Source organism: Myotis myotis, unplaced genomic scaffold (genome assembly GCF_014108235.1).
Source record: "Myotis myotis isolate mMyoMyo1 unplaced genomic scaffold, mMyoMyo1.p scaffold_m19_p_13, whole genome shotgun sequence".
In the NCBI taxonomy this organism is placed as follows: domain Eukaryota; kingdom Metazoa; phylum Chordata; class Mammalia; order Chiroptera; family Vespertilionidae; genus Myotis; species Myotis myotis.
In genome coordinates, this window is record NW_023416317.1 from 23,231,768 (window position 1) to 23,255,625 (window position 23,858).

The 23,858-nt window shown below is 48.1% G+C and overlaps 1 protein-coding gene and 1 long non-coding RNA gene across 3 annotated transcripts in view; one reads left to right on the forward strand and one right to left on the reverse strand.

The window, feature by feature from the left end:
- Positions 1-2,785: 2,785 nt before the first annotated feature.
- LOC118668065 lies at positions 2,786-22,206 on the reverse strand. 2 transcript variants are annotated; one of them, XR_004971511.1, is made up of 4 exons: positions 22,034-22,206; positions 16,093-16,166; positions 7,971-8,060; positions 2,786-2,855 (listed from the first exon to the last, which is right to left on the reverse strand). It is a non-coding gene; the product is annotated as an uncharacterized LOC118668065 (long non-coding RNA). The 2 variants fall into 2 exon arrangements; XR_004971510.1 differs by lacking the exon at positions 16,093-16,166 and having other exon boundaries at positions 22,034-22,195.
- Positions 22,207-22,271: 65 nt separating this feature from the next.
- The window catches only part of HRH1 (histamine receptor H1), an 86,183-nt gene continuing 84,596 nt past the window's right edge, over positions 22,272-23,858 (forward strand). Inside the window, exons 1-2 of the mRNA XM_036332187.1 lie at positions 22,272-22,469; positions 23,387-23,485. The gene's annotated coding sequence lies outside the window, so the exon portion shown is untranslated. The remainder of the gene's footprint in view (positions 22,470-23,386; positions 23,486-23,858) is intronic.

Consider the following 23,858-nt stretch of genomic DNA (forward strand, 5'->3'; position numbering starts at 1 on the left):
TCTCCCCCCTCCCATGTTATTCTGAAGCAAACCCCAGACTTCATATTATTTCAATATGCTGTCATAAATATTTTAGTATGTCTCTCTAAAAGATAATGACTCTTTAAAAATAAATAAATAACCCAATACCATTATCACACCTAGAACAAATAGCTCTTTAATAGCAACAAATATCCAGTGTTCAGATTTCCAATTATTTCATAAACACTGAAAAATGTTTTACAGATCATTTCAACCAGAATCAAACAAGGGTCCCATATTGTGACTGGATGTCTCTGAAGACTATTCATTTATGGGTTTCCTTTTCACTATTTTCCCCATACAATATATTTCTTAAAAAAAAAAGCTGGGTTAATTTTTCTATAGAGTTTTGCAGAAAAACAGAGTTTCTGGATTTTGCTGATTATGTCAGTGGAGTGTTGTTTCGCGTGTTCCTCTGTCCTCTGGATTTCCTGGAAATAGCAGTTAGTCTAGAGCTGTGCTGTCCGGGACAGTAGCCGCCAGCCACAGCCACATGTGGCTCCGGAGTACTTGAAATGGACCCATCCAAGTGGAGATGTGCTGTACGTGTCAGAGTTCAAGTATGAAAAAATAATGAAAATAGTTTTTTTTTTTATATTGATTATGTATTGAACTGATAATATTGTTATGCCCAGATTTCAGGATCCCCAAAAGACCACACCAGGGAGCCAGCCGAGTCCGATGCAAACGCAGAGAGTCTTTATTCGAACTAGTTCGGCTCCCCGACCACACTCACCGACCCAACAGTAAGCCAAGTGGCAGAGAGAGGGCTAGCCCAGTGGGAAGGAGTTTTATAGGGGGGTGGAGTAAGGGGAGGAGAGGTGACCATGGGCCCTGCCGATTGGCCAGGCACAAGTCGGGTCCCGCCACACAGGATGTGGTCATATCCATGGCGCGCACCTCCCTTGACCGTCACTGGCTAGTTCAAAGAAATCCTGGGCGTGGCTAGCAGAGGCCTGGGCTTCTGGGAAGAAGCCCTGCCAAGCACATGGCTGCTAGGGTAAGATGGAGGGCATAGCCCTCGCCCTTTCAATATTTTAGATATATTGGGTTAAATAAAATACATTATTAAAATTAATTTCACTTGCTATTTATTTTTTAATTTTTTTCAATGAGTTTTCTAGAAAATTTAAAATTATATATGGACCATGTGTAACTTGCATTTCACTGGAAAGTGCTGGGCAAGGGACTTGATCGGATTTAGGCACAATTTTCTGGCCACATCAGGGCAATGTTATGTGCTCTTCCTGTTTGTGATGTTTGCAGCCACTGATACTCAAAGACTGGACCCACTAAATCCATGAGGTTGAAAAATTATACTCATGCTATTTTTTCATCTTTATTAGCTGCCATGCCATAAAGAAAACCTTTTTGTTATCTGAGGGAAATTAAGTCAGCTCCTCAGAGAGGTCTTCCCAGATGTCTCTGAATAAGGCGATTCATGGCAGTTCCATTCATATTTGTCTCCTTCGTGGCCCTTTCCACCATTTGCCATTATGAATGTATTTGCTTGCTTGAGTGTTGATGGGGGGTGGCCTCCTCTACAGTGTGAGCAGCAGGAGGGGAGGGACTCGCTCTGGTTTAGTCATCCATGAAGTCCCATTGTCTTAGCCCAAGGAGGCGCTAGGGAAGTATTTGTTGAATGAATGGAGGGATTCTCAAACAGAGAAGGCCCCCAAACCATCATACAGGAAACCCGAGCTCTAATCCTGGCTCTGCTGCATGCCGAGGGTTATTCCAAAGTCTGCAGGCCTCCGTTTCCTCAAATGCGGTGAGCAGGTGGACAGTCTGGTGGCCGAAGCATGGTTTCAGCTCTGCGGGTCTCTCCCTCTCCAAGACTGGCCTCCCCTCAGCTCATGCTTCCAGAGGCCTTTCTCTCACCAGGCTGAGCTGGGGCCAGGCAGCAGATGATTAAACAGACACCCCACAGCTAAAAAGCCAAAGCTAATTAACCCCAGCCCAGCAGACTCAAAAGAAGCCCGTCTGGCCTCTACCCTGTTGGCGGGTGGCATTAATACCTAAGGATTCATTCTAATTGCTGTTCTTTCCCAAGACCCTCCTATTTCTCAAAAAACTTTCAGTCAAGCAAAGAGCTTCCACAGAGGGCCTCTGAACCCAGTTCCCTGAGGAAGAAGCCAGGAAGCAGAAAGCCACCCCACCAGGAGCTAACAAGTGAGCTGGCCAGACAAGCTTTAACATTCAGAGAGGAGTGAACGATGGGACCAGGGCAGGGAGAGGGAGTTTGCTGCACCTGCCTCTCAAAGCTGTCAGAAGAATTCAGGGAAATAGGGATGTGACAGTTCCTCGCATGCTGCCTGATGGATTCTAAAGGCTCCTAACTAGTCAACAGGATTAACTCAGACAACAAGATTATCCCCCACCTGGCCTGTTGGGATACTAACGCTCAGGGTCAGGACTGACTTGGCCAAGAACCAAAAAGTCACCCCATACGAGGCACCTGCTACGTGCTGGACAGTATGTCAAGGGTGGAGGGTACTCAAGTGTGTAGAGCAAGTTCCTGGAAGAGGAGTGGAGTCGGAATGCTTAGGCACCTATGATCCTTAAGGGGGGCTGGTCATTGGAGGAGAATCAGCAGAGGAAGTTTAGGCAGGATGGAGGGAAACTACAGGGATAGTAAAGTGGGCTGCTAGCACCCTGAGACCTGCAGGGAAGGTGACATGACAGAAGGCAGAGAGAGAGGCTGTATGGAGAGGCCACTGTCACCTGGGGAGGGAACTGGGGTGTAAATACCAGACCTCCTACCTCAATCAAGGTGCCCTCCACAGCTAAACCCGGTGGAAGCAGTCTGTTGATTTAGTCTCTACAGTCAGCACCTGTGGGACAGGGTGGAAATAGGTGTTGGGGGGATCCAGGCATGCAAACAGAAGGTACTCACATGACATTTGAGCAGAGACCTGAGGAGATAAGGTCAGTGGAAATCTGGAGAAGAGTGTTCCAGGCAGAGGGAAGAGCATGGGCAAAGGCATCACACAGGGGCTGAGCCTGAAACATTTATGCAACATCATCTGGCCTCCACAGCAGTAGCAGACTGAACATGGAGCAGTGAAATCAGAAGGTAACAGCAGGCTGATTGTCTAGGCTTGTCAGATAAGAATCATGGGCGGGTGCTGAGCAGGGGAGGGGCATGCTCTGGCTGCTGTTTTGACAGGCTCTCTCTGGCTCAGTGCAGACACCAGGTCATAGGGGGCAGAGATGGCGACAGGGAGAGCCGGGAGGAGCTATGCATCACCTAGGTAAGAGATGCTGAAGGCTGGAACAAGAGTGATAGGAGTGAGGTGGTGACATATGGTTGGATCCTGATGCTATTTTGAAGGTAGAGAGATGGGGTTTCCTGATGGATTGGTTGTGGGATATGGGAGAAAAAGCACTTGTTACTCTTGTCTATTATCTTTAACTGCTCGTTTATGGCCAATGTGGGTCCCTTCTAAGAAGTAGCTTGTTTGTTGTTGGTAGGAAAGGGGAACCTATGATATATGCAGATTCCATGTGAAGCCTCCTTGGGGTTACTACTGGCTGGGGGCAGGGAGCATAATGATAGTGTGACGGTTCTGCCCAAAAGCAGCATCTTTGTCCTTAGAGTTTACATACTTGCAGATGAAATGGTAATAAGGCTGATATTTACTGCGTAATAACATGGGAATGGCTGAGGCTATCGAGGAAATAAAATTAGCCATAAATTAAGAGTTGTTGAAGTTGAGTGGTGGTACATGGGTGTTTATTACACTGTGCTCTCTATTTTTGTGTAATTTTAATTTTTTAAAATAAAAGTATGTTTTTCTAAATCCCAAATGTGGATCCTTGTGGTGGAACTGTTTTGTATCTCAGCTGTGGTGGTGGTACATGAATCTACATGTGGGAAAAATTTGCAAAAAATACACACACACACACACACACACACACACACACAACACACATGTAAAACTGGTGACATCTGAATATGGCCAGTGGGTTGAAGCAATGTCAATATCTTGGTTGTGATATTGTGCTACAGTTATGAAAGATGTTAACAGTGGGGGGAATGGATGAAGAGTATGTGAGACCTCCCAGAGTGTTTCTTATGACTGCATATCCTATCTAATAATAGACAAACATGGTAATTAACCGTAACTTCACTACCCTAATCAGGGCGATATGCAAATTAACTGCCAACCAAGATGGCTGCCGGCAGCCAGGCAGCTGAAGCGAACATGAGGCTTGGTTGCCCTGGCGATGGAGGAAGCCAAGGTTCCCTGCCTGCCGCCCGGCTCTAAGCTCCTGAAGCAACAGCTCCAAAAGATACAATGTTTCAATTATAGAAGCTAAAAGATGGCGGTTAATTTGCATATACCGGCTCTGAGCGAAAACTGAAGACAACATGGAAGCCAAGCGCTACCAGAGGCCGTGGGGACACAGTAAAGGAGCCAAGGCTGTGGAGGCAGGAGGCAGGAGGCAGGAGGCAGGAGGCAAGAGGGGAAACCCAGCCACAGCGGCTGGGAATGGGAGGGGAAACCCAGGGGGAGCGGCTGGGGGCGGGTTGGGCAAACCCACCAAGCTGGAACGGCTGGGGGCAGGTTGGGAAAACCCAGCAATAGTGGCTGGGGGCCAGTTGGGCAAATCCACCAAGCCGGAGCACCTGGGGGCGGGTTGGGAAAACCCAGCAGCAGCAGTGGCTGGGGATGGGTTGGGAAAACCCACCCAGCCACAGTGGCTGGGGGCAGGTTGGGTAAACCTAGCCACAGTGGCTCGGGCCGATTGGGCAAACTCAGCCACAGCGGCTGGGGGTGGGAGCAAAGCTCGCCTCAGCGGGTTTTGCTCCCTTCTCTGCTTTGCTCCAGCCGCAGGAAGCCCTATTCTTGCAGGAATGTTCCTGCAACGGGCCTCTAGTGAATCTATAATTATCTCAAAATAAAAAAGTGAAAGTCCCTATAGAAGATTAGAGAAGAAAATAAATGTTGACAAAGATGTGGAGAAATTGGAATTCTTGTGCATTGTTGGTGGGTATGTGAAATGGTGTAGACACTTTGCTAAATGGTAGGACCATTCCTCAAAAAATGAAACATAGAATTAGCACATGGCCCAGAAGGTGAAAACAACCGTAATGTTTATTGACAGATGAATGGATAAACAGAATGTGCTAAATTCATGCAATGGAATATTATTCAGTCTTAAAAAGGAAATTCTGACACATGCTGCAGCATGAATAAATGAACACATTATGCTAAGTGAAGTAAGCCAGTCACAAAAAGACAAATGCTGTATGATTCCACTTATATATATTTGGTCCTGAGCAGTCAGATTCCTAAGGACAGAAAGTAGGATGGTGGTTGCCAGAGGCTGGGAGAGGGGGAAGAAGAGTGTGTGTTTAATGGGTACAGAGTTTTAGTTTGGGAAGATGAAAAGACTTATGGAGATGGATGGAGGTGATGGTTACACAACAATGTGAATGTACTTAAAGCCACTGAACTGTGCACTTAACAATGGTTAAAATGTTAAGTTTTGTGTTATGTATAGTTACAAGATTTAAAAAGAAAGATTTGGGGAAAGCAGGTCCACTGATGTCTCAAAAAGGGTAAAAAAGTTATTAAACAAATATCAGCAGATTCCCTTATTTTCTGTCCAGAATGACATAATAAAAGGCAGAGGGAAAGCAAATGATGGACTTTCTAGGTGCCCTTCCTTTCCATTTCAGTGCCATCAAAAGAACCCCAGGCAGGACTCTTTCAGACAACAGTGATATCCCTGATATGAAAGTCCCTAAGACTGTGAGAAATCAATCATCAAATAACCAATCAACACCTGTAGTGACAGCGCTATGAGGGGCTAATCTATATATATAAAAGGTTAAGCAACAGTCTGACTGTCTGACTGGCTAGTAGGTATGACATGCACAGACCTTCAAGGGGTAGACGCTTAATGCAGGAGCTGCTGAGCTGTGGTGACTTGGCAGCGGCAGTTCTCAGGTGATGCACCCGGGAACCAGAGAGGAGGGAGCCTGATTCCAGGCTGTGTCACCCGAGAACCACTCTCTCGCAATCTGGGACCCCTCTGGGGGATGTCGGAGAGTCAGTTTCAGCCCAACCTCCACAGGACAGGCTGAGGGACCCCCACCTACTGGAGAGACCCCTCTCACTCCACACAGATTCCCTTTGAGCCCTGGTGCTGCCCTAGGTGCAGCTGGCCAGGGAGGGACCTCGGGAGGTTGGCTCCAGGGCATGTCTGGCCCCTCTTGCCCAGTCCCACCCCTCCAGCCACCTTCTACTTAATTTCCTTTCAATGTGCATGAATCCGTGCACCAGGGCACTAGTAACATATAGTAGGTGCCTGAGCAACTGGTCAACTCCTACACATCCTTCAGAACCCAGCTCCCATGTCCCTTTCTCAGGATGGCTTTCTTGATTCCTTGGACTAGATCATATTCCTCTATTTCAGGATCACCATAAATCACAGGTTGCCCAGGATAGTCCCAGTTTATGCCAGTTGTCCAGGCATAATTATTAATAGCAAATGTTCACTCTCAAAAGGGTCTAGGTTTAGAAAATGTGTCTTGTTCATGTTATATCCACATGCTGGGGTCCAGCCCCAGCGGGTCCAGGGGTTCCCCATAAGTGTGGACGGAGTCAGCGTTCAGGTGATCATCATGGCCAGGTTCCTCTTAGCCAGGTTCCTCCTAGCCAGGTTCCTTCCTTTATTGTTCTCTTACATTTGTATTTATACTATTTGCTCTTAATCCTATCCATTCTATTCCAAAGGTTAGGGTGTTTCTTATCTCCATTCCAAGGTTACTCTATTGTTCTATTAAGCTACAAGGAAGTAACTGAAGGAGGTTATTCTATGTAAAGATTATGTAGCTTAAGCGTGATTGTTTATAGTTAAAGTAATTAACTACCCCTCTGGCACTTAGTTAAAGGGTTTACTGATAAAAATCCTCACCTGGGGAAACAGCCTTTCTTGGAGAGGGTTAAGAGGGGGAGCAAACATATTAAGAACAGTGTGCCATATACGCCAGGTCCCTTGAAACATCCCTGCAGCGACTGCGTCAAGCAGCCAGGGTGGATCGGCTTCCAGCAGCCACATGTCTAAAACTGTTAAATCTACTGAGCTTTATGTGTAATGCAAGCTCAGTAAATAGTGGTTGAATGAATGGATATTTCCATTATTTTGTAAGAGTCTATGGTGGCCATGAAGCTGCTCCTTTCAGATTCCCTCTTGGGCAGACTGACAGCCTCCAGCTGCTGTCCCAGGCTGCTCCCAGACAAAAAGTGGTTGTGGGGTTGTACCAGAGCTGGGCCTTCCCTCCCAGTGGTGACTTCTCCAAGAGCCAGTCTTTTCTCTGGGGCTCCCCACCAGCCTGCATCGCAGTCTGAGGCTCCCTCCACCCAAGCCTCTTCCTCCTGTCTCTCCTTTCACAGGTGTCAGACCTGCACTGTGATCTGAGGATCTCCTGTCTACTTCTGCTCCCTCTACCCTTTATATTTCACAAGGAGCTCCCCCAATAAACCCCTTGCACGTCTACTGAGTTGGAGTCTGCTTCTCAGAGGACCTGACCAGGACCATCACGATAGGACCATGAGGTGGGAACGTGAGTCTGATTCTCTTATTCCCACCAAGACAACTCCCACCCCCGGAAGGAGGTGAGCCCCTGCCCAGCCCACTCTTCCCTTAGTCAGTGGGCAGTTGGGGAGTACAGTCTCTGACCAGTTCTCTTGTACTTTCATAGATGTTTCCTTGCCATTTCTCCACTGACCCTTTCCCAGTTAGCTTAGGAAACTATCTTTCAGTCCCTTTTCTCCTCCCACATATCTTTCCTTCTGGGTCTCACTCACCCTTTGAGAGTTTCTTTCCAACTGTTACTCCTTTAATGCCCCCTCCAAAACTTAGCCTTATGAACATGAGTTTTGCCTGTATCATAAGCTAAATAAAAAACAAGAGTAGGATAACAAGAAACATACAACTTGTGAAGCTCTTGAAAGTGTCCAGACATTGTCATCAGCATCTTCACCGATGTCTCGCCTCCTCTAATTAAATCGGCTTTTCTCCAGCTGCAATATTCAAGATCAATTAAATAGATAAAGGGCATTGATTAAGCTGCTCTAGCCCCAGTGATACACAAGCCTGGCTGCATATTAGAGTCCCCGGGAAGCCTTTTAAAAACAACATTGTGCCTGGGCCCCAGCACGGAACAATTAAAAGGCTGATGCCCAGGCCCTACCTTACGAGATTCAGGCTTCATTGTTTGGAGGGGGAGTGTGGGTGTCTGCTTCCCAGGGGGTTAGAGTGTGCAGCTGGGGTTAGGAACCCCAAATACAAGAAGTTTCCCACAGGCTTTAGTTAATTCTATCAGGTGAGCACTACCATCTCATTTTGCAGATCAGGAAATGGAGCCTCAGGGGTCTGGAGGGAAGTAAAACTCAGAAGTCCCAGTTATGTGCCTGGTGCTGGGTACAATCTCTGGCCAGTTCTCTTGTACTTTCATTGATGTTTCCTTGCCATTTCTCCACTGGGGCAGCACGAAGCAGAGCCAGAGGAAGCAAGTGCCCAGAAGAGCTCTCCCGCCACACCCACCCGCCCCCGTCCCTCTCCTAGCCCAGCTCCATTCCACCAACTCACCAACTCTCACTTATGGTGTTGTCCTCCACTTGAGGCCCTGTTTTTTGTTTTTGGGGGGTGGGGGTGGGGGTTCCTTATGCAAGCATCCTAGAACAGTCATTTATTTAATTACAATCACGTCAGGGGTCAGAGTCTGAATTTGACCCGGGAGCCTATCACAATACTTCAAGAATGTTTATTGAAAAAGTGTTTGGCTGTATCTCTCTCCCTCTTCCTTCCTCCCTGAAATCAATATAAAAAGATATTTTTTTAAAAAAGAACAAGAACAATGAGAAGTCATCTAGCTAAGAGGGGATGGTGGCTTAGACCAGGGGGTGGCAGTTGAAACGGTGAGAGGTGGTCAGTCTGGACGTATTCTGAAGGTACATGGAACAGGATTTCATGGCAGTTTGCATATGGGATATGAGCAAAAGAGAGGAGACAAGTTTGATGCTGGGGTTTTTGTCCTAAGTAACTACAAGAAAGGAGTTGTCATCAACCGAAATAAGGGAAGCAAGGATCAGATCAAAGTTTTGGGAGGGCAGCAATCAGGAGTTTAGTTTTGGATACAGGACGTTTGGACATGCACTGGATACCCAGGGGCGATGTCAAGTAGGCAGTCGAATATTAGTCTAAATTAAGGAGGGGCCTAGGCTAGAGCTATAATGTAGAGTCACATATAAAAGGCATTAGAGTGATGAGAGTGGGTGAGACCCATGGGGAAGAGAAGAGGATCAAGAACTGAGCCCCTTGCCCTGACCGGTGTGGCTCAGTGGATGGAGCGTCGGCCTGTGGACTGGAAGGTCCCAGGTTCGATTCCGGTCAAGGGTGTGCCTTGGTTGCGGGCACATCCCCAGTAGGGGGTGTGCAGGAGGCAGCTGATCGATGTTTCTCTCTCATCCATGTTTCTGACTCTCTATCCCTCTCCCTTCCTCTCTTTAAGGAATCAATAAGATATATTTTTAAAAAAAGAACTGAGTCCCAGGTCACCCAACAGCAAGAGGCTGGGGGGAGAAGAGAACCAGTGGAGGGGAATGACTAGGAGAGGACCTAGGGATCCCAGAATCAAGTGAAGAAAGGAGCCACAGAAAAGATAAGGCCTGAGAACTGACCATGGATTTTGCCATGAGGAGGTCATTGGTGACCTTGACAAAAGGGCCATCGGTGGAGGAGTGGGAGTGAATGTCTGCTTGGAATGAATTGAAGAAAAATGGGTGGGAGAAATTGGAAAGACTGAGGATAGACAGTTCTTTTCAGGAGTTTTGCTGCAAAGGGGAGTGTGGAAGTTTATTGTTTGGTGGCTCCTAACCACCTTGCCTCCTGGTATTTGAGATCTTGTGTAGTCCCTTCGCTTAGATCTGGGCTATTCCTGGGTTCACTTTTCACCACACTGTTCCAGTCCCAGGCCTAAGCCATAAGGAAGCCCGGCAGCTTTTGCCCTTTGGGAACCCAGCCACCATGCGTTAAGAAGCCCAAGCCACACAGGCAGGCCGTGTGGAAGAGAGACTGGAAGCCCTTCGCTCAACAGCCCAACCAAGCTCCAGCCAACAGCCAGCACCAACCTCCAACCCTGTGACATCTTACCCAGAAGGCTACAGCCTCCACTGATATCACATGACACACTAAAACTACCCAGGGGAGCCCTGTCAACCCACTGAATTGGAGAGGTAATAAAATGATTGCTATTTAAAAGCCAGGAAGTTTTGAGGTGGATTGTTGCACAGCAACAATGATAAGAAACGAAGACATGAAGTGAAAGCTACAGGGGGAGAGGGATCAAGAACATTTTTGTTGTTCTTTTCTCTTTTTATTGATTGATGAGAGAGAGAGAGAGAGAGAGAGAGAGAGAGAGAGAGAGAGAGAGAGAGAGATTCATTGGTTGATTCTTGTATGCGCCTTGATCGGGAATTGAATCCACAACTTTGGTATATCGGGACCATACTCTAACAACTGAGCTACCCAGCCAGGGCCTGTTGTGTTAAAGACGGGGCGGGGGAGGGGGGGTGGCGGGGATCACAGCATGTTGTTATGGTGATGAGAAGATCCAGAAGAGGTTAAAAATGATGTTGTGGAAAAAGAGGGAGGATGGCTGGAGTGATGTCCTTGCGCAGATGAAGGGGAATGCGGTCCAGTGCACAAGTGCATGGTCAGCTCACCTGGCAACAGGTGGGAGGCTGAGTATGTGGGTGGAGATGCTGGTGGGAGGGCCAGTGCTTGGTGGAAGGGAGAGTGAGGACAGGGAAGGGGCGTTAAGGGTCTGGGAGAGTGGAAGGGGGAATCAATCCTTCGGCAGAGCTGGAGTGTGATGAGTAGAAAGGTAGAGCCTAATTGGCAGGCAGCACTGAGGCTCTCGTAACAGTCAAGGTCATGAATTTTAAAGTGAGCAGAGTCTGGCTGGTTATCAGCTTTTCTGCAGCCACGTTTTCTGCAGCTGCAGCTGTGTAGGGGCGGAGGCAGAGTTGGCTGAGTTGTGGTGGTGCCAAGCGACTGTAGAAAGCATAAATAATGAGTGAAGACAAAGATCTGAGGAAAACCACCTCAGATTAAAAGCTCAAGACCAGGGCAACATTAGAAAGCAGACTGTAGATGGGGAGGGAGAGTAGAACGAGAGAGGGGGTGTGAGAGACTGGAGAAAAGTAAGAAGGAAGTATGATCGAGTTTGAGATTGGTGGCATTAGGCAAGCACACTTCAGTGTAGATGAGTTTCAGATCCTGTACCAAGAAGAAGTTTTGATGGGAAGGGTGGCCTGGAAGCCAGGAGGGTGCCGGGAGCCTGAGACAGACAGGGAGGTGACAGCTGAAGCACCTGTGCCACCCCCTCACCTACCACCCCTCCCTGCCCCAGGACAAACTCGGCTCTTTCTCATTTGGTTACAGTTCTATTCACCCCGAGGTGGAGCTGCCTGTCCCCTCCCCACTCCTCCCTCACTCCCCCAAACCTCCCCTTCCTGGGTTGTTAGAAAGCTCTTCACAGGAACTTCACCCCAGGAAACCTCTCTCTCAGAACATCCTTAACAGCCAAGTCCAGAGGTGAGAAGTGTTCCAGCAGCTTGGCAGTAGGAGCGCCAGGCTGGGAGAGGGGGCAGGCAGGCGCACACAATGGCCCTCCTGCCAGAGGCACACGTAGGGCTTCTGGGGAGGGAACCAGAGCCCCTCAGGAGAGGGGTCCCCGGCTCTCCCACAACTTTCTGTGTGTCAGCTGCTCCCCTGCTTCCCAAGAGAATCACCTGTTAAAAAGTCCAGATGACAGTGAGATCTAGAAATCCTTATTTTCAACCAATTCCCCGGGTGAGATCTTAAGACACAGTCAAGGTTAGAAACTACTGATTCTTCTCTTTGGGTCTTGGTCTCTCACATGGGCGATAAAAGTTAACGCACGAGTCTACATGTGCTCCCAAGCACAGATTGGCTTTGAGCCCATGACAGCCTAGTGGTGTCATTGTTCCCATTTTTGAGGTGGGAAGAATGGGGTTTATGGAGGCAAAGGGATGAAGGGCTGGGCCACAGGCTCTCCAACAGCATTCACCCTGCTTCGATTTGAGGGATTTGACAGAATCCCAGGGGACCCGCAGAACTGCCTCCCAGTGCTTGGCTGACACACCCAGGAGACTCTCAGGTGACTGGGATGAGGGATGAGTGATGGGTGGGACAGTGTGTCCAATGGGTGTCACTACACATGCATGAGTGAAGTTCCCTCCCCGCCCTGCATCCTTCCCCCTTCCCCACACAAGCTCCCAGCCTTAAACTGACCAGTTGCTGCTCAACCTGTAATCTGTTTTGGAAATCTTCGCTGCCGTCTCTTCACTGTGTCCAGAGTAAATATTTCTGCACCGTATAGAGGCGGGTGAGTTGGGAAATGGGGAGAAAGTTCTGTCTGGCTGAGTCGCTTTAAGAGGGAGGGTGGAGAGAGCAGTCTGTAGCTATTCAGATGTTCGCTAGAGGAGCCCCTTAACGGGGCTTTTACTTAAGAAAAGTCCTCTGCTCACGTGCAGATGGAGGGGAGACTAGACTGGAAGAACCAAGCCACGAGGTCTGCAGACAGTTAGGAAGCTAAGGAAATCATTCAGATAACCACAGCCTAGGCTGGGTGTGGGGAGGAGAGAATGGAGAGGCGGTGGGCTGTGGTGGCTGATCTGATGGTGGTGATGAGAGATTTTGACCAGACAGTCTGGGTGACGGGTGACGGGTGATGGTAGGCATTGCTCATGGAGATGGGACACGGGAGGGAAGAGACCGTGTTATCTTCAGAATTATGCTCCAAGTACCTGGCACCTGGTGGACCCGCTGCGAGGGGACGGAGGTGCTAACATGTCCTCTTGGGTGAGACCTCTGAGAGAGTTTCTGTTTTCATGGTGGAAGAGTATCCAGTGCCCTGGCACCAGGGTTAATTAAGGTCCCTCCTTATCCCAAAGGTGCCCTGGTGAGAATTAGGAAAAGGCAACCCCAGAGAATGGGAGGCAATATTTACAAACTGCTTACCTGATACAGATCTAGTAGCTAGAATATATAAAGAATTCTTACAAATCAACACTAAAAAGCAAACACCCCAATTAAAAATTTGGCAAAGGATCTGAATAGCTACTTCTCCAAAGAAGATACAAATGGCCTCGGAGCACATTGAAAGATACTCGTCATTAGTCATTAGGGAAATACAAATCAAAACCACAGTGAGATATCATTTCACACTCATGAAGATGACTTTATAAAAGGGAAAAGCGAACAAGTGTAGGCAAGAACGTGGAGACTTTGGAACCCTGAAACATTGCTGACAGGAATATAAAATGGTGCAGCTGCTCTGGAAAGCAGTTCAATGGCTCCTCAAAAAGTTAAACATAGAATTACCATATGACCCTGCAATTCCCAGGCATGTATTCAAGAGAATAAAACAAATAGGTTAACATGAAAATGTATACAAGAATATTCATCGTAGCATTATTCATAGCAGCCCAAAAGAGGCAACAACCCAAGTGTCCATCAACTAATAAATGAATACACAAAGTGTGGAATATCCTTACAGTGGAATAGTATACAGCCATAAAAAAGGAGTGAAGGAGTGATATAACTCCTACAACATAGATGCTAAATGAAAGATGCTTGAAAACATGCTCAATGAAAGAAGACAGTTACACTAGACATTATAGTGTTGATTCCATTTAGTAGTATATGAAAGTGCAGAATAGGAAAATCTATGGACATAAAAACAGGTTGCCAAACAATGGAAGAGGAGGGGAATTGGAAAATATGGAGTTGTTGTTGTTTTTTTGGCGGGGGGTGGGGGGTGATGGAAATGTTCTGGAAATGGATAGTGGTGAAGGCTGCACGGAATTGTGAATCTACCAAAACCACCCAAGAAGCAGAATAAGCCCTTCTTCCCACTTTAGGCGTGGTGGTTGACTTTGGCCCCATCTCCACGATCTTTCAGCCTGAACGCCCCCCAGCTACAATTCCACCACACACTCAAAATCCTTAAGCCAAGCCTCCTCTACACACCCAGACTCACTCATTCCTTCCACTGCAGCTACACAACCGTTTTACCCTCGCACATCCCCAGGAGCCTCCTGGGGACTCACCACTCCCCCTCAGACTCTCCCATGCCCCACCCTCTCCACCTGCTCCCTGCTCCCCTCTTCCAAGAAGCTCCCTTAGAGGAACCCCACTGACTTCCCATCAACCCATTGCACTTTTGAAAACACCCAGTTGTCAGGTTTTCACCGAGGCTCTGCCACTTAAAGCCTGTGTGTCTGTGAGAATCGTGTAACTTCTCTGGGCCTCACTGTCCCCATCTGTGAAATGAACATTGCCGTGTGCCTCAGTCACTCAGGCTGCCACAGAATACCACGGATTGTGCATTTATTTATGTTCTCACAGTTCTGGAGGCAGGAAGTCTGAGATCGGGGTGCCAGCACAGTTGGGTTCTGCTGAGAGCTCTTCAGGGCTGGCCAACAGCAGCCTTCTTGCCAAGTCCTCACACTGCCTCCTCTCTAACCCCATCATGAGGCCCCACCCTCACGACCTCTTTAACCCTAATGAACTAGCAAATACCATCATACTGAAGCTGGGGCGGAGGGGAGGACATAGACATTCAGTCCATAACACCATGCTTCTCTGCCAGGTGGGATTCCACGAAAAGATGGATGTATAGATCTTTGTAAGTACAAAGTGCCAGACCCTTATGAGGGGTTATTTCTCATCATCCCTGCATGGACTTGTGTTTTCTCCAGAGGGAAATACCACACAGTGGTCATAAGCATCTGACCTCCCCTAGGCAGGTGCTCAAGGGCAGAGGGTGTGTCTGCTGCTTTTGTTCTCTCAACCAGTGAGGCCCAATTACTAGAAGCCAGAATCCAAACTGCCTCTCTCCCTCCTGGGATCCTAGAACCATAGCTTGCCTTGAGTCATGGATACTTGAAAATCTGATTCCTAAACCTGACCATAAAGTCCTTAAATTCAAAGGTTCTGCAGAGAGAGGCTTCATTGCTCTAAACTTCAGTTTTCTTATCTATAAAAAGGGGAGAATATCCCTATTTCATAGCATTGGGGAGGGGGGTTAAATGAAAAAACCATATGGTAAGCTCTCAATAAATGCTGGTGATGAAAATGAAGGTGTGTATTAGTTGCCTATTGATGAGTAATAAGACACATATATTGATGTTGTCAGTCTTAATTTCAGCCATTCCGGTGGGGGCATGGAAGGAGCTCTTGCTAATTTCTGTCACCCAGAAGCCTTATATTTTGCCGCCCTTCACCCCCATCTGAGGCTATTGTCTCAAAGCTACTATCCTTTCAGAAAAAGAGAAACCAGGATCTTTTCCTGGCTTTTGAATTTCAAACGTCTAGGGTCTCAGGGGCAATGGGAAAAGATTCGTGTGTATTGATGACACGACTGATACGGGAAAATGCAAAGGCTTTAGGAGGAAGGCTTCACCTTCCTGAAACTAGACAAGAGTTTCCAGAGGACGGCGAGGGAGGGGGCTGGAGCAGAAGCAAGGGGGAGGTGAATGATGCAAATCTCTGAGGGAAGGGACACTTGAACCTGACCCATCTCTGGCATGGCCCTGAGCTTGAATAGAGGCTCCAGAATCCCCAGATAAACTCAGGAAAATAAAAGGTAGAAAGGACCTGTGCTCTTCTAGGTGGACTCCTAGGCAGACCTCTCCTAGACATTTCTCTCTAGAGGAGAAATGTGTGGCTGGGCAGAAGAACCTCAGACATCTAACAGAGTCTTCTATGTCCCAGGGCCATGGGAGCTGAGCAGTGTTTTCTGGGAACTTGGGGAGGGCCTGGGAGCAGCTGAGAGGTGGAATGAGATTTAGGAGCAGGGGACAATTTAGAAAGTGACCTGTGTGGGTGGGTCACTCCTCCTCAGATAGGAACAAAGATGTCACAGATGCCAGTGTGGATATGTGATGATGCAACCCAGATGCTCCCCACAAGACCCCCTAAAACTGAGACACCACCCACAGAGAAATAGCAAAAACAACTTACTTGAGGTTTTATCTGCTCCATCATTTTGATGACATTACAGGTCAAAGTGGCTACTGAAGCTCCAGCCATTGCATCTACATTCCAAGCAGCAGAAAAAGAGGAAGACTTTGCTTGTTCCCTTTTAAGAGACTTCCCAGAAATCCCCACATTTCCCCTTACATCTCATTGGCCAAAACTTAGTCACATAAACTCACCTCGTTGCAAGGGAGGCTGGGAAATAGAATCTTTTAGTTGGATATTGGGAGAATCATTACAAGGGACAAACCACAGTCCCTGCCCCATCATGACTTTAGCATTTGTTGCATTATATCTGGGGTAGTTTATTTGGATATTTTTGTCCCCAGCTAAGATATTTTAAGGGCAGATTCTTGGCAGCTTCATCTTCTACCCCAAAGTCTAGCACACATTGGATACATTTGAGATGGAGGAATAAGTGACTAGGGGTTACATTTCTTTGGATGCTCTGGGGCCCGGAGCATGGTTTTCTGCCCACAGTAAGCCATCAATAATTGTTTAATTAAAATGAGTTATACCCTGGTTAGTGTGGCTCAGTTGATTGGAGCATCTACCTGTGCACCAAAGGGTCTCGGGTTAAATTCCTGGGCAGGGTACATACCTAGATTGTGGGTTCGATCCCGGTAGGGCACATATGGGAAGCCACCGATAGATGTTTTTCCCTCATGTCGATGTTTCTCTTTCTTTCCCTCCCTCCCCCTTTCTCTCTAAAATCAATAAACATTTAAAATTTTAAATAAATTAAAATGTTCTTGACCTTAGTTTCCCCATTTAAAAAATGGGTATAAATGACCTCAAAAGTTAATTCCAATTTGAACATTCTCAGAATCCATTGTATAAAGTTTGAAAAATATAGCCAAATATTTTTAAAAATGAAAACCTGGCCAGTGTTAGGTGCTGTGTGTAGCTTTCAGTCTTTCTCTATTTCTTCCACATAAAAACATATACATGTTTTACATATAAATAGAATCCCACTGTACATACATTTTATAGCCAACCACTTTTACATAATGACATATGGAGGGACTTCTGCCTATAACATATTAGCTTGTAGAGAACAACCTCTCAATGAACAACTAGAAAACCTGGATAAAATCATTAGAAAGAAAATAAAAATCTGTTGGAAGGCATCAAAGAACTACCCAGGAAGCCACAACTTGAAGGATCAAGTTCCCAGAGTGAAAAGAAACACGTGGAGGTGGGCCCAGCATTCTAGGTGCGTTCCCCAACAAGTTCCTAGCTAGATGGAACCAGATGGAGAGACTGAGAGGCTGAGAGGAAAGGAGATGCTAAGGAACAGAGCAGCTAAGCATGACTTTCAGCAATCTTATAGGGCTGGAGAAACAAAAAATAAATTTGCGCTGAACACATTCAGGGCCATTACATGTTCTCCTGGAGCATATGTGAATATTCACTAAAGCTCAAAGACCTTTTCCATACATAGAGTTTTGGCCTTGGAAAGAACTCCAGAGACAATGTAACCAAACACTTCATTTTATGGATGTGGTAACTGAGGCCCAGGGTTGCTGAGGACTTTCTGGGAGCCACACAGCAGACTCATACAGCCTTCTGGTGCAACCCTCTTGCACTGCACTGCTCTGCTGCTGCTACTACTGGCCTCAAACTCCCCATTATTCTCCATACCGTGGGGCGGGCGGGGGGGGGGGGGGGGGATATGTCAAATTCCTTTCACTTCTGATTGTGATCTTTTAATAAATAAAAGTGCTTTTCTAAAAGGAAACCAAACATAAATCTGTTTATAACAATTACTGGGCATTTTTCCTAATGATCAAAGTAATACAAATTTACTAAGGAAATGTTAGAAAATACAGATATGTGAAAACCAAAAGCATCCACAAATTTTCCTCTCCTTCCCACTTATCCTGGATACAACTACTTTAAGCTTTCTTATACACAAATAGGTATATATTTTCACAAAATGCATACTTGGTCTTTTATGACTTGCCTTTTTAACTTGTTTGTATCATAACTAGTTTTTACATAAGTCCATATTCTCTAGTATGATTTTAACAGCTATATAATTGTTCATTCTATTGATGTACCATAATTTATTTAGCCAACTCCTTATAGTTAGACATTAGGGTATTTTCAATTGTTCATTATTATACACAATCCTGTAATGAACATCTTTATGTATATCTTGATATGATTATTTTCTCAAGAAAAACTCTCAGAGTATGGAACAATAGACTAAACCTTTTAAAAATTCTAGGGATCTGGTTCCCAATTGCTTTCCAGGAAGGCTGTCTCAATTTACACTTCCTCCAGCAGCGTACACACCAAATCCATGTGCTTTACGTAGGAGGGATGGAAGGAGTAGGTTTTGTCATTCCAGCTTGACATCTGCTATTCTTGCTCACTTTACACAGATAGGCTTTACAACATGCCAGACTAACTAAATTTAGAGAAGTCAGACTAAGTGCCCTAGGCCAGAAACTTTGGAACTGATTCAGAGCCAAGTTGAAAGGGTCAATTTTAATAATTCTATAAAACATCTTGCTACTTGGCCCACTTTGGCCCTGAAGGATACACATCTGTTCTCACAAACTGAGCAGGAAATAAAACAAAGGGAGGGCCATATTGCCTACTTTGGGCAACTACATGAAAAATGACCACTTGGATCTTAGCACCCAGAGTTCAGAGTCCCCAGAGGAAATGGCTGAATTCATAATGTGATGGATGGGGAGCTGGATTGGGCAGCCTGCCCAGATCTACCAGTCCAGAGCTTGTTGCACAGTCTGGGAGCCCATCACAGTGGCATTTACTTCCTGCGGGTCTTAAGTGCTTTGTGTTTTTCCAGTTTCCCCTGTACGACATGCAAAGAAAATTCCGATGGTTAGTGGGAGATCTAAAATGTCTCAGCTAACACTTTCACTGGGATTTGTTTCCAGTCAGGAGACATGGGTTCTATAGCTGATCAGCTGGGTTCTGTCGCAAGTCCCTTCCCCTCTCTGGAACTTAGTTTCCCCATATGAACAAGGAAGCAGTTGGCTTGGATTTGGTGAGCCATTAATCCTATTTCCTATGGGAGAGGGAAGAAGGAAGGGTCTCAGGGGCTATCAGAGTTGAGCACTTTGCACATACAAATGTATTTAATACTAGCAATGGCTCCATGAGGAATTGGATATCTGTACCTCTCCAGCACCAATGCCCCATTATTCTGCTAAAGCAGCCTGACTTTGTTTTAGGGAACAACCTTTCACCAACTCCTAGCTCTTGTGACTTAGGACAGATCAACTCTAATCATAGGCATGTGACTCGGGCTTGGCCAATCAGAGCAACTGTGATGGATTCAGAGCTGAACATGTGACCCAAGCCAAGCCAATGGGAGTCAACCCTGAGATTTTTTGCTGGAAGTATTGGGAAGGAAGTGATGTCTTTGTCTTGAGGTTGCTTAATTGGCCATTTCTGCCTTCCTGTGGAAAGACCCATCCTGCTAATAAAACTGACACAAAGGAAAACAGTAAAGAGAAAAACAGATTCATGACAACTTCCTTTGAGCTTCTGGCATGGACAATGTCTGAACCCCAAACTACTTCCTAAATTTTTCAATTCAGAATCCTTTTTGGCTGAAACTGGTTATAACTGGGTTTATGTTAACTGCAACCAAAAGAATTATCACTGAAACCCTGGATATGACACAGACATTATTATTCTCATTTTACAAGTGAAGAAATTGAGCCTCTGAGAAGCAAAGTAAGCATAGAGCTAACAAGTGGCAGAGCAGATATTTTTAATCTACCTCTTTTTAATCTGTACCTCTAATCTCTATTCAGGAGCTCATGTGGTACCCCTTTTCTAGCTTTCTTCCACAAAGCACAGAAGTAGGAACAGGTCTGTGGAGGCAGACTGATTCAGGGTCCAGACCTGGTTCAGCTTCTTCCTAACTGTCTGATCTTGGAATGACTTATTAACTATATACTCTGAACAAGTCTCTTCATCAGTTTGTGCCTCAGTTTTCTCATCTGAAAAATGGGTTGATAATAGTATCTACCTCATGGATTGTTGTGAGGAGTACATGCATTAGATCATGTGACACTCTTAGAACACAGATGGGCACATGGTAAGTATGACATAAGGGCTAGCTGTTATTTTTCATCTGCTGCCTATATTGTTAGTAAATTGGCTATCCCCTCTCCAACCCACACACCCAGGATATGGCCCAAGTTATCTCATTCTATATCAGTTCCAGATGCCACAACAAAGCATACATACCCTGGTCACCAGGGGCTTCGAATAGTGTCTGACATGCTGTTCCTAAAAGGCTGACATTTCTAAAAATGCTGATCACTGTGAGCTTAGCAGGCCTAAAACCAGCCTGGGAAGTGAAACTTTGGAGAGGAATTCCAAATAATCAAGCCTTTGCTGACTTGCAGAAAGGAGAGAGAGGGGATGGAAGTAAACACTGCCATTTCCAAGGTACCAAGGTTCCTGACCAACCCCCCCCCCCCCCCCACACACACATACCCCCCGTTTGGTTCTGTCATCCCCACAGCTGTAGAGAGCAGAAATGCATTTCCCTTCGAGTTTATACTAGTTATTACCTCAGAGTTAACTCAGTTCCAAAGGTGTATTGGTATGGAGGCCCTGGAGAATCACCAGGGAATGGGAGGGGCTTACTGTGGATTCAGAGAGTCCTGGGGTAGGCTGGTGCAGGGGGCTGATTCAGAGCTGGTACCCAGGACAGTAACGTGCCTGTCAGCTACCTCCAACCCAAAGTCTCCTATCTCTGGGCTTCACTATCAGCCCTTTAATCCCCATCTTTCAAACAGGCATAGTGGTCGATGAGCTACCAATAATGGGGCACTTACTAAGTCCCTTACATAAATGATTTCAGGAACTGTCCAGGGGCCCCATTGTCATAAAGGTTAGAGCACCGTAATGATGACCTTGTAGCCAGCCTGCATAGGGTGGATTCCCAGTTCCCCTCCATACTAGCCGTGTGACCTTGACCAAGTTACGTAACCTCTCTGTACCCCAGTTTCCTCCTCTGTAAAACAGGGATACCAATCGTCCCTACTTATTCTGGCTGTTGTACAAATTAAATAAGTAAGCATCTGTAGCCCTGAGAAGAATGCATGGCACGATGACAGCTGTTTTTATTAAACCTCATTTGATAGAAATGGACCCTGTGGCCAGAGAGAGGGATGACCCATGCACCAAACTCAGCTTGTGAAGCTGGGTCTCCAACTAGCTCCATGTGAGCCACTGAGTGGAACTGTCCTCTACTCAGAAGAGGCTAAAATACCCCCAGGAGGCCCCAATTCCACACCCTAGCACCCCCACTCCCACCCCAGTTCCTCCTTCTCAAATGCTCTCCTCTCCCTCTGAACTTGGGCGTCTCTTTTGAAGTGTCTAGATTAGATCTAAATAACTGTTTAAGGTGTTCAAATGGGATTTTCCTGGTAAGGAAGAGTGAAAGAAAACTGCCTCTCCCCCCAGCTTGGAAATGAAGGCGGTGGGTATGAACTCTCAGGCTCCCGGAGTCAGAGGGCAGGGAGGCTTGTGGGATCTGCAGAACTTCATCCCCCTCCCCCTCCCCCTGGCAACCCCCACCGCCCCCCTTGCTGCTCACAGGGATGCGAACTGAAACTTCAGCTCCTCTGGAGAAGCTAGGGGAAAACAGATAAGAGGTGCGGCTTTCTAGACCCTGGTGGAGGGCAGCGGGTGAGGGGGTCTCCAGTTCCCCTTGAAACTTCTAGGGGTAGGTCCCCACCTGCCGAAGTTATTCTTACTCTGTCTGCCTGGCTTTGGCTGTCAGTCTTTTTCTATTTGGGCCTCTCTAGCAGGGGTAAGGGGGGATGGGGTGTCACTCTAAGTGTTTGTCTATCAGTCAGTCCATGGCGGGCTTTGCCCAGCATCGTCTCCTCTCCATTTCTAGCCCTGCTTCTTTATCTGGACATACCTCTATTTCTGTCTGTCTGCCCTCAGTTCTCACCGAGGTTCTGCCTCTTATTTCACCTCTCTCTGCAAACCGAAAAAGCCGCCCCACCGCGCAGAGCCGGAGGCTGGGGCGCTCAGCGGGAGCAGCTCCGACCCGTGGGCGGACGGCGGGTCGTGCTGTCCGAGCCGGGGCGCCCGCCTGGCGCCCCCTCCCGGCGCGGGGCGGCCCTGGGAGCGCCGAGCAGAGGCGGAGGCGCTGCAGGCTGGCGGGCGCGGGTCTCCGCCTCGCTCCCTCCCTCCCTCCGCTGCCCCCTCCCGCGCGGCTCCTCCCCGGGAGCCCCACCTCTCCAGTCGGCTCCCTCAGCGGTCCGGCCACCGTCTCGCCGCGGCCAAGGAGCACCGAGCAGCCAGGCCGCCGCGGCCGCCGCATCTCCAAACTTTCCCCGGAGCCGGCGCCAGTGAGTAGGAGCCGGGCGCGGCCAGGGCGCGGGCCGGGGCGGGAGCGGGAGCGGGGCCGGGGCGGTGTAGCCGGGCTGCGCGCTGGTCAGGCTGGGGTCTGGGCATCCCCGAGGAGCCTGGCGGAGAACCGAGAGCCCGCCGGCGTGGGCTGGGCGCGCCTGGGGGACCTGGGGACGCGGGTGGCTTGGGGAGGGTTCCGTAGCGCGCCTCGCTCCATGGCACCCTCCCGGGTACTCAGTTTTGGCCCCAGCGCCCCGACGCGCGGACACCTGTGGCTTCCCCCGGTGGGTCCGGGTGCGCGCCGCGCGCCCCTGCCTCCGGGCTCCGGTGCGGAGAAGGAAGTCCCCAGCTCCCCTAGAGCCGCCCTGGCTCGGCTGGCTCCGAATGGGATGCGAATCGCAGTCCCAGCCCATCCGTTGAGTGCGTTGTCTGTGCCAGGTGGACATCCGGGATCTCGTTCCATTCTTCCTGTCGTTTGATGGGACCTTAGGTCCCTTCTGCTTGTGGCCGGGTATTATCCTACCCATTTCACAGAGGAGGAAACTGAGGTCCCGAGAGGGAAAGTTGTGCCCAGGAGCACCAGCGAGTCAGGAGAGAGCAAGGGTTTTGAGCCCCAGTCGCCTGACATAACTTCACCGCACGCAGGCGAGCCCCAGGTTCAGCATCGCCAGGGGCCGGGGTGTGGGTGGGGAGCGGCCAGAAAGCCAGAAGGACCCTTTGGAAAAATAAGAGGCCATCGCTGCCAGGGAGTGGATTCTCGCGGTAGGAGCGCATGGGGGCTGCGGGTCCTTAGGGAAAGGGTGAGCGGGCACTAAATTCTGGCAGGTGCTCTCCATTTTTCCGGAGGGAGCCAAGGAAGGCAGGAGCAGGAGCTGGAGCGCAGCTTATCCTCACAGAAGCCGCCTTCTCTTTCTAGGTGATTAGCCCCCTCGTCCCCAAGAAGACGACCCCACCGGGATCCCGGAGACTCTGAGGTGCCTGCTGTCTGGGAGCTGGCAGTGCACAGATGCACCAGGTAGGGTCGCTGTCCTCTGGCAGAGCGCTCCCACCTCACACCCCAGCCGGACTTCAGGAGGCAGCGCAAAGTCCTCCTGTGCGGGCCTTGTCCCCTGGCGGGAATGTGCTTGGGAATCTTTCTGCGATGAAGGGTAGGCCCCTGTGACTGGGGCAGAGATGGAGTGCATCTCCGGAGCATGAAGGAGAGGAGAGTTGGGGGTCTGATAGGGAGGGGTTTGAATGCCCCAGTCTTGGCTTTTATCTTAGAGGCAACCGGGAACCAGCAGAGACTGGGATAGGGAGAGTGGATGGAATGATCAGAGTCTCATTGCATCCCAGTTCATTCTCACCGCAGCCTTGCAAGGTAGGCACTATTATTATTAGCCTCATTG